The sequence below is a fragment of the Hevea brasiliensis genome, chromosome 8 (genome assembly GCF_030052815.1).
Source record: "Hevea brasiliensis isolate MT/VB/25A 57/8 chromosome 8, ASM3005281v1, whole genome shotgun sequence".
Taxonomy (NCBI): domain Eukaryota; kingdom Viridiplantae; phylum Streptophyta; class Magnoliopsida; order Malpighiales; family Euphorbiaceae; genus Hevea; species Hevea brasiliensis.
In genome coordinates this window covers 83118368-83128167 of record NC_079500.1, presented here as the reverse complement: position 1 = coordinate 83128167, position 9800 = coordinate 83118368, and positions in this window count along the sequence as shown.

The following is a 9800-nucleotide window of genomic DNA, read 5'->3' as shown; positions in this document are numbered from 1 at the left end:
TTAAACTCTTTAATTAATTAATTAAATCATATTTAATTAGGTGATAACTTGTGTATGTATGTGACTTACGAGGCTCATCACTAATTGGCAATGAGACATGATATCAACTCTTAATATCATCAGAACTCTTTCTTACCATAAATGATTTCTCTAAATCATTTTATGAACCTCATAGACCATGGTTAACACCTAGCATAGCATGCCATGGCCACCCAATTAGTAATAAGGTTTACCTTAAATGAACCTATAATCATATGTTACCATGCACTAGAATCTCTCTGTTACAAAATCCCAACTCAAGCTGGAGTCATGGTTTATGTCAAACTCCATTTGCTATGAATATTATGTTCTCTTTTAATTCCAGTTCTTGATTAAAAAGATTTTCTCATTAGAAACTCTTTCTGAATAAATCTATCTATCTGGCAGGAACTTGAAACATTAAGAACAATTAAATGAACATAGGATTTTATCTCTATTTACTTAGAGGAACAGATTCCATCTTGATCAACACCTACCTCCGTATATAACTAGTAGGAGCCAACACATGCCCATATACCCATACACAGTACAAGTATGAAAGCAGTATCAAACTCAAACTACCTATATACAAGATAATTGTGCTATGTCAGGTCTAAAGATTATATGCACTGATATGATTTATGACAAAACATTGACAAGAGTAAACTCCATGTGCTTGTCATAAGTGTCACTAGTTCGGCCTACTTATCATTTATAAGTGCCTATCATGTTTGTTATATGGCATGAGACTCACCATTCCATCTTATTTATATCTCATATAAATAACTTAGGAACAAACATGAATACAATCTTTCTGGATAAGTCATGTCCTTATTATGATGTATCCTCGATTGTGAACCTATTTATGATACTTTGTACTAGAAATATTGTCACTCATATTCTTAACAACTTAAGAATAATATTTCTAACAAAATATCAATGGACCTTTTCTATTACACATAAATATATTATGTAAACGGAAAAGTGGAAATGCCTTTTATTAATAAAAATATGTACAAGATACATACTAAATGATATGCTCTAGGGCATACTACTAACAACTGAGCCAAAGACTCAGTGGTGCACTATGTAAAGAAAACGATAATTTAAACAATAAATAATTCACAAGTAAATCACTTGATATGTTAACACATAAAATCATGCTAAATTTCAAAAATATAGAAATCTCTTAAAGGAATCAAAATTCATTTCATAATTCATCAAATAATATTTTTAACAATCACACAACTTAATCATGACACCAATGTCCAATTTGTCCCAATAGCCAGCGACTAATGAGGAATACCATAGCTAGCTAGCAAAATATATGAGTACTCATCCTATTAATTGTAACACCCCTATGTTCATTAGTTCTATACATTTCACTGTTTCGGTGACCAGTGCCGGTCCGGACAGTCAAGAGGCTTAGAATCATATTTAAGCCCCCTAGAAAAGCTATAAACAAAAATTAATAGATATTATATGAAAGAAAATTTGAAATGAGAAAAATAGAGCATAAAAGGTTAAATGAGCCGGGGTCACAGCGATGGGTGACCGTACCAGAAAGTGATTGCGAGGTCAGTTGTAACCCTAATTTCGTATGGGACATTGTGACACCGCATTCCTAGGTATTATTGTGAAGTTAGTAGGAATGAGAAAATCACATAAAAGAGTTGAGAATTAGGTATCAGGGTTAAGGAAGCAATACAGTGTTATTAGAAAATCGGATCAGACTGGCAAGGGGCAAATTGGTCAATTCACCCTTAGAGGTGACTCATGACCTAAATGTCCATTAAAATAGAGGAAATTAAATTTATGAAAATTAGATTTAAAGTAAAGAAGTTATGGGAAGAAAAGAAAAAAAAATAAAAAATGCAAAAAGAAAAAGTATTATGACATAATGGATGAACATAGGCATGATCCAATAGATGTTAAATTCTAAAATTTGAAATTTGGGGATAAATGTAACATACGATGACCAATTAAAAAAAAAAGAAATAATTTTCTTTCCTCTTCTTCATTTGGCCGGTTCACCCTCACTCTCTTCTCTCTCATTTCTCTCACCAAAACCACCATTAAAGCTTATTTTAAGCTTTGCTAAACCCTAAATCTTACGCTAAATTCTTCATAAAACTTGTAGAAAACCCCAAGTTGAACCTCAAGAGAAAGATTAGAAGAAGAAAAATTGAAGAAAATTGAGGAGAATTGGAGATATAAATTCTGCACTTATGGTAAACTAATCCCACCTTTCTTTTTAGTATATATGTTGGGTTTAGGGTAGAAATTGATGAAAGTATGTAGAGAAACTTAAAAAAAAAAAATTTGCATGATTGAGAGGGAGGGGAATTTTGGCCAGCATATGAATGACTATAGTTTGATGGAAATTATTAGAATTAAAAGTGTTATCATGCTTAATGGAGTGTGTAGATGCAAATGGTATGCTTTGATTTCATGGATTATAATAAATTAAGAAATTAGGGTTTATGGCAATGAGAAATTAGGGGAAAAATTAGGGATTTTGGGGATTGTTATCAATTGACCTAATTGAGGTCTAAAATGGTAAATTAGAGTGAAATGGAGTGTGTTTGATTGGTTAGAAATGGAATGGAATGGTGAATGAACAATGTCCAATTCTGGATAGCCTGACCATTGTCCACTTAAAGGACCAAAATTGAAATTCTATTATTCCAATTAGTGTGAGGCCAATTGGAGATGAAAACTAAGACCCAAAGCTACAATTTTCATGCAGACGCCTTACCCTAAAATTGACCATATGTGAGTGTAAAATTAGGTTGAATCCGAATTTCACACACTGCCACTGTGCGGAATTGATCATATGAACAATACTTGTTTAAATGGTCTTAACTTGGTGTATGTCACACCCTACCCCTCTGTAAGGCATAACATGATCCCGTAGTATACCTAATGAATTACCAACTCCGTCTACTGATAACCCATTAAATATACTACAAGGGATTTTAAAAACTTTTCTTACTTCTTTTACTGTGGTGAGCACTATTTACAGGTGTTAAAAACTTTGGTGAACTGAAGTGAAACAACTAACTCATTTGATTTATTTGGAATTCCTGTAAAAATTTTGGCAGAGTGCCATCTGTATTTTGGACAAAACAGTTCTTCAGAAAACATGTAAAAAGCACTTCAATAATGTTCCAAATCTCAACTCCAATATATTTCTCAACACAACAATTTATCAACTCAATTCCATAGAAATTTTTCAAAGTCTGAGATAAGGAAATATAATACAGCTTTTACAAGTCAAAACAGCTCATAATTATTTTACAACTTCAAGGTACAATTTGAATTTACAACTGCTCAAAACCACAACCAACATGTACATACGATGTCATACATTCTGATTACAAAGTGCAAAATCTTGGTATACTCATAATACAGGTAATCCCTCATTGGATGTATATGCACCTAGTCTGCTTTACATGCGTCTCTCTACTGCGACGGCAATAAAAGCTATCATTTGAGACAATGTCTCAGTGGTGCACAACATTAACCAAATACAATTTAAATCACAATTCATAAATCATGTAAATAGTGGATACTTAAAACCATAATCAAATTTAAGACAATAAAGGTCAATAAGAATTTAAACTCCATTTCTCAATATCACAATAGATTTCCATAAGTCAGATCATGTTTGAATTCAAAAGACAGTATATGTCAATGAGAGTTTAAATCCATTTTACAATCTCATAATAAACATCAATAAATCACACACAGCTTAATCATGATCCATAGTTCAATTCGTCCCAAAAGCCGATGGCTAATGAGGTATTCAATTCGTCCCAAAAGTCGATGACTAATGAGGAATAATATAGCTAGCTAGCAAAAATATGAGTACTCATCCAATTCATCCTCAACAGGCACACACCTCAACACTTCAGCCAGAGAGGGAATTCAATTCGTCCCACTAGACAAGCTAATGAGGAATACAATCAATATACATGATAGCTGTGGTTTCAAACCATTTCCAATGCTTTTAAATCAATAAGTATCCATCAATGTCATTCAAACAATTTTTCACAGTTTCAAACCATTCACAATATTTTTCAATCAATAAGTGTTTATCAAACACATTTCCACAATTTAAAACAATAATATACAAATAGTCAATATTTATTTCAATTGAAAATAATTCAAAAGAAACAGTTGTTGTACACAAACCTCTGATGACTGTCTCCCTGGTCTGGACTCAGTGTTTCTTTCCCTTCTGTTGAGTCCTTGTTAACTGAGAAACACAATTTGAAGTGTTTCAGTGCTAAATTAATTTACCTCTAACGACAATGTTCGATAAACAATTCACTGAATACCTTTATTTGCTAAGTCACCTAATATACCGACCCTCGACATGTTCTAGGTAATTTAGGTCTTAGTGTCATTAATATGTCATATTCGATAGGGTTTTAGGTTTGGTATGTTTTACCAAAGTCATTTCCTTGTTTAGTGCATTTTAATGCAAATTGCTGGATTCCGGGACACTGGTTTGACCTAGCCGGACGGTCTAGTTCCCTCGGTTTTCGGGTCTCGGTCGAAACTACAAACTTGTAGATCTAGGTCTTATGGACCGCGGTGCAAATTTTTAGGTCAATCCGAGTTAAGTAGACCAAGTTATGGTCATTACACTATTGCTGGTCAAATGGCATCAATTAGGTCATTTTTTTGGTCAATTTGGTCAACTTTGGTTCGGCCAGTTTTTGGACCCGAACTTGTGCAAGCTTTTTGACTTGCTTATGGTCATTTCTGGGCTTTGGTGTCTTCATAAGACTTGTAGGTATAGGTCTTAACTATTCTTGGTTAAAATTTCAGGTCAATTGGACCTGGTTTGAGTGAGTTATGGCCTAAACACTCACTGCTGCCCAATTGGTCATTTTTCAGGTCCTAATTGCACCTAATCCGAATTGGTCATTTTCTTAGGTCACCTTGCAAGCAGAATTTTGGTATGGTTTCTCAATGAAAGTTGGCACATTTTGTGCCTAGTTTCACCTCAAATTGGTCTCATACCAATTGAGGTTACACATTTCAGGTTATAGGCTAAAATGTACACTGCCCTCAATATGCCTTTCACACCCCACTTCAAACACACATTTACCTTTGCAATTTGTTTACTTACCTACCAATCTGTTTTGGTACATTACCAAAAGCATTTTCTACATTACATCAACATTACTTTGGGCAGATTACCATTACCCTCAACACACCAATTATAATTCACATTTACAATTTCTAAGTACCATTACATACACACCTAACCATTACAAATTTTACATACACTTTATAATATCAAGCTACATACATATCATCAATCCTTCTAGGTCAATATTCTGGCCACACTTCCTTCAATATATACATTTACTCAAGTGTTCCCAAGCTGCCGCAAACCTTCTTCAACATCAAAGTGCCGTCCAATTTACCAATTCCCATCCATGTGTATAAATCACCATATAAACATGAAATAATTCACTAGGTTACTAAATCACCATGATCAACATTATTTCTCATCAATTATATGCACAAATATCTCATCAAAAACGTGACTCATGGCTGTCCAAAATGAAAACAACAATAACTCTTCAAACTCAAAATTTTCCTTCACCAAACCAACACCCATAACATGCACACAAAACTTAACAAAGGAATTCTCAAAAAATGTAAACTTACCTTTGATTGTAACTTGCTAAACCCTCACCAAACTTCTCAAATTTGGTATCAATATCTTCCTTGTGATGTGTAGACAAAGTTTAATGAAGAACCCTAGGTGATTTGAGTTGAAATGAGGGGATGGATCAAGCTTTACACAAAACGTCCATGGAGGTTTCAAGGTTCTTCAATTCGGCAATGTTGAGCCAAGTGAGGAAGATGAACTTTGAGTGGGAATAATCTGCCCACTTATAAGTATAATTAATCATTTTAATGTTCTTAGTGGTCCACTAGCAAAATTAAATCATATTTTAAGCTAACTTCCCACTTATTCCACATTTAACCCATGATTTTAGCTATTTTCTTTAGGTACCACCAAATTAATTTTTCATTTCATTTTCTAAGTGTAATATTATTTATTTTTAATGGAAATTTAGGTCAAAAGACAATTCGGGATGTCAAATGACCATAATGCCCCTGTTAGGTTGCATTCAGATTTTCTGAATAACCGAGTTTTGTCTATTTTTCGATTTCTCACTTTTCTTTGTACTAATTATTTAATTTTTCTTTGATCTTTCTAATGATATTTATTCTTCAATAAGGTTCTATTTAAGTCCAAAAAATGTTTTCCAGGGTTCCCCGCATTCCAGGACCAGTCAACGGTCCACGCCGTGACTTCTCGGTGCGGTCAGCCATCGCTAGGTTTCCCGGCTCGCTTAACTTGATCACATTTCTTTGCTATTATTTTTCCTTTATTTTTCTTGTATTTTCTTTTCTTGTATTTCATTATTTTATGTCTCCTCACTCATATTGAAATGTAGTTCTAGGCATCCTAGCTGTCCGGACAACACTGGTCTCCGGAGCAGTAGAACGCACTACCGAACTTTGGGGTGTTACAATTCTCCCCCCCCTTAAATAAATTTCGTCTCGAAATTTTACCTGGCATTAGTCTCTGAACAGCTGTGGGTGTTGTCTCCTCATATCCTCTTCACGTTCCCAAGTAGCTTCCTGGCCTGAATGATGGTTCCACAGCACTTTAACCAGGTGTATCTGTTTGTTTCTCAGCTGCTTCACCTCATATGCCAGAATTTTTATGGGTTCTTCCTCATATGAAAGGTCTGGATTTACTTCAATCTCTTCCACTGATAGTACATGAGATGGGTCAGATCTGTACCTCCTTAACATGGACACATGGAAGACACTGTGTATCCTTGCTAGCTCTGGAGGTAATGCCAACCGGCATGCCAAAGGACCCACTCTTTCCAGAACTTCATATGGTCTGATGAAACGAGGACTCAGTTTCCCCTTTCTGCCAAATCTCATAATCCTCTTCTAAGGAGAAACTTTGAGGAATACCTTATCACCCACTGCGTACTCAATATCTCTTCTTTTCATATCAACATAGGACTTCTGACGGTCTGATGCAGCCTTGAGTCTATCTCTGATCAATCTGATCTTTTCCTCTGTCTCACGGACAAGTTACGCCCAATCATCTTCCTTTCACCTACCTCATCCCAACATAAGGGAGTTCTGCACTTTCTACCATACAAAGCTTCATATGGAGGCATCCCAATGCTTGATTGGTAGCTGTTGTTATAAGCAAACTCAATCAAAGGCAAGTGTGTATCCCAACTACCTTCAAATTCAATCACACAAGCCCATAGCATATCCTCCAATATCTGAATAACCCTCTCGGGATGGCCATGCATGCGTGGGTGGAATGCTGTGCTGAAGTTCAATCTAGTTCCTAGGGCTCTCTGAAGACTACCCCAGAATCTATAAGTGAACCTAGGATCTCTGTCAGACACAATTGATACTGGCACTCCATGCAATTTTACAATCTCATATATGTACAATCTGGCCAATCTTTCCAGGCTATAGTCCATCCGAACTGGCAAAAAGTGAGCAGACTTGGTCAATCTGTCAACTATAACCCATACTGCATCATGACTACTCTGTGTCCTTGGAAGTCCTGTAACAAAATCCATAGTTATCCGTTCCCATTTCCACTCTGGTACTGACAAAGGATGTAACAAACCAGCTGGAACTTGATGTTCTGCCTTTACTTGCTGACAAGTTAGGCATTTGGAAACGAATTCAGCTATATCTCTCTTCATACCCATCCACCAGTAATGTTCTTTCAGCCCTCTGTACATTTTAGTTCCACCAGGGTGCATAGCAAATGGAGACTCATGTGCTTCCTTCATAATGATTTGTCTCAATTCCACATCACTAGGAACGCACATTCTGCCCTGATGTAGCAATAAACCATCATCCCTCATAGAGAATTCAGGTTTCTTGCCCTGCTGGACTTCTTTCAGTAGCTTCTGATACTTTTCATCACTCTGAGCAGCCATTCTGATCTGATCAATCAACACTGGCTGTACATGCCAAGCAACTACTGTCTGTCCCTCATCATCAATCTCTAAACTGGCATGCTGTGCTTTCAATTCACATATCTTGGACAAAGGAGAAACTCTGAGACTTGCCATAGTCTTGCGACTTAAGGCGTCAGCCACCACATTTGCTTTCCCTGGCTGATAGTCTATTAAGCAATTATAGTCTTTAATGAGTTCTAACCATCTCCTCTGCCTCAAATTCAATTCCTTCTGGGTACCTAAGTACTTCAAGCTCTTGTGATCTGTGAAAATGTAGCATTTCTCCCCATACAAATAGTGTCTCCAGATCTTCAGAGCAAAAACAATAGCTGCTAACTCCAGATCATGTGTTGGGTAGTTTCTCTCATGCGGTTTTAGCTGGCGTGATGCATAAGCAATGACATTCTGATCTTGCATCAGTACACAGCCTAACCCATTGTGAGAAGCATCACTATAAATTGTGTATTCTTTACCTGGAGTAGGTAAAGTGAGAACTGGAGCTTCAGTTAAACACTTCTTCAACTCATCAAAACTCTGCTGACATTTATCAGTCCACTGAAATTTTACATCTTTCCGAAGCAGTTTGGTCAGTGGATAAGATAACATAGAAAACCCCTTCACAAACCGACGGTAATATCCAGCTAAACCCAGAAAACTGCGAATTTCTGTGATGTTCCTGGGCGGCTTCCAATTAAGGATAGCTTCTACCTTGCTGGAATCTACCTTGATCCCTTCAGCTGACACAACATGTCCCAAAAAGGAGATTTCTTTCAGCCAAAATTCACATTTTGACAATTTGGCGTATAGTTCTTTCTCCCTTAAAATCTGCAGTACAATCCGCAGATGTCTGTCATGCTCCTCTACATTCCTTGAATATATCAAAATGTCATCAATAAACACCACCACAAATTGATCAAGATATGGTCTGAAGATAGTGTTCATCAGATCCATAAAAGCAGCTGGAGCATTTGTCAACCCGAATGGCATTACTAGAAACTCATAGTGGCCATATCGAGTTCTGAAAGCAGTTTTTGGAATACTCTGCTCTTGCACCTTCAATTGATGATAACCAGATCGCAAATCAATTTTGGAAAATACTGCTGCACCCTTCAACTGATCGAACAGATCATCAATGCGAGGCAATGGATATCTGTTCTTTATTGTCATCCTATTCAACTGCCTGTAGTCAACATATAAGTGGAGAGTACCATCCTTCTTCTTAACAAACAACACTGGTGCTCCCCAAGGTGACACACTAGGGCGGATGAAGCCCTTTTCAAGTAGTTCTTGCAATTGTATCTTCAGCTCCTTCAACTCTGCTGGTGCCATTCTGTATGGCGTTATGGAAATTGGATCCACACCAGGCATAACATTAATTTCAAACTTCACTTCTCTTTCCGGAGGTAATCCTGGCAATTCATCAGGAAACACATCTGGAAAGTCATGTACTGTAGGGATGTCCTTCAACGCTGGACTCCCCACTTGGGTGTCTACCACATGTGCCAAGTAGGCTTCACACCCCTTTCTGATCATTTTTCTGGCTAGTGCAGCCGAAATGATGTTTGATGGCAATAACTGCCTCTCCCCTTGTATCACCACATCACTGTACTGAGGAAGGCCAAAAGTGACTGTCTTCAGCCTACAGTCAATCATGGCATGATGCCTAGCTAACCAATCCATGCCCAAGATGATATCATAATCTTTGAAGGGCATTTCAATGAAATCAGACAGGAA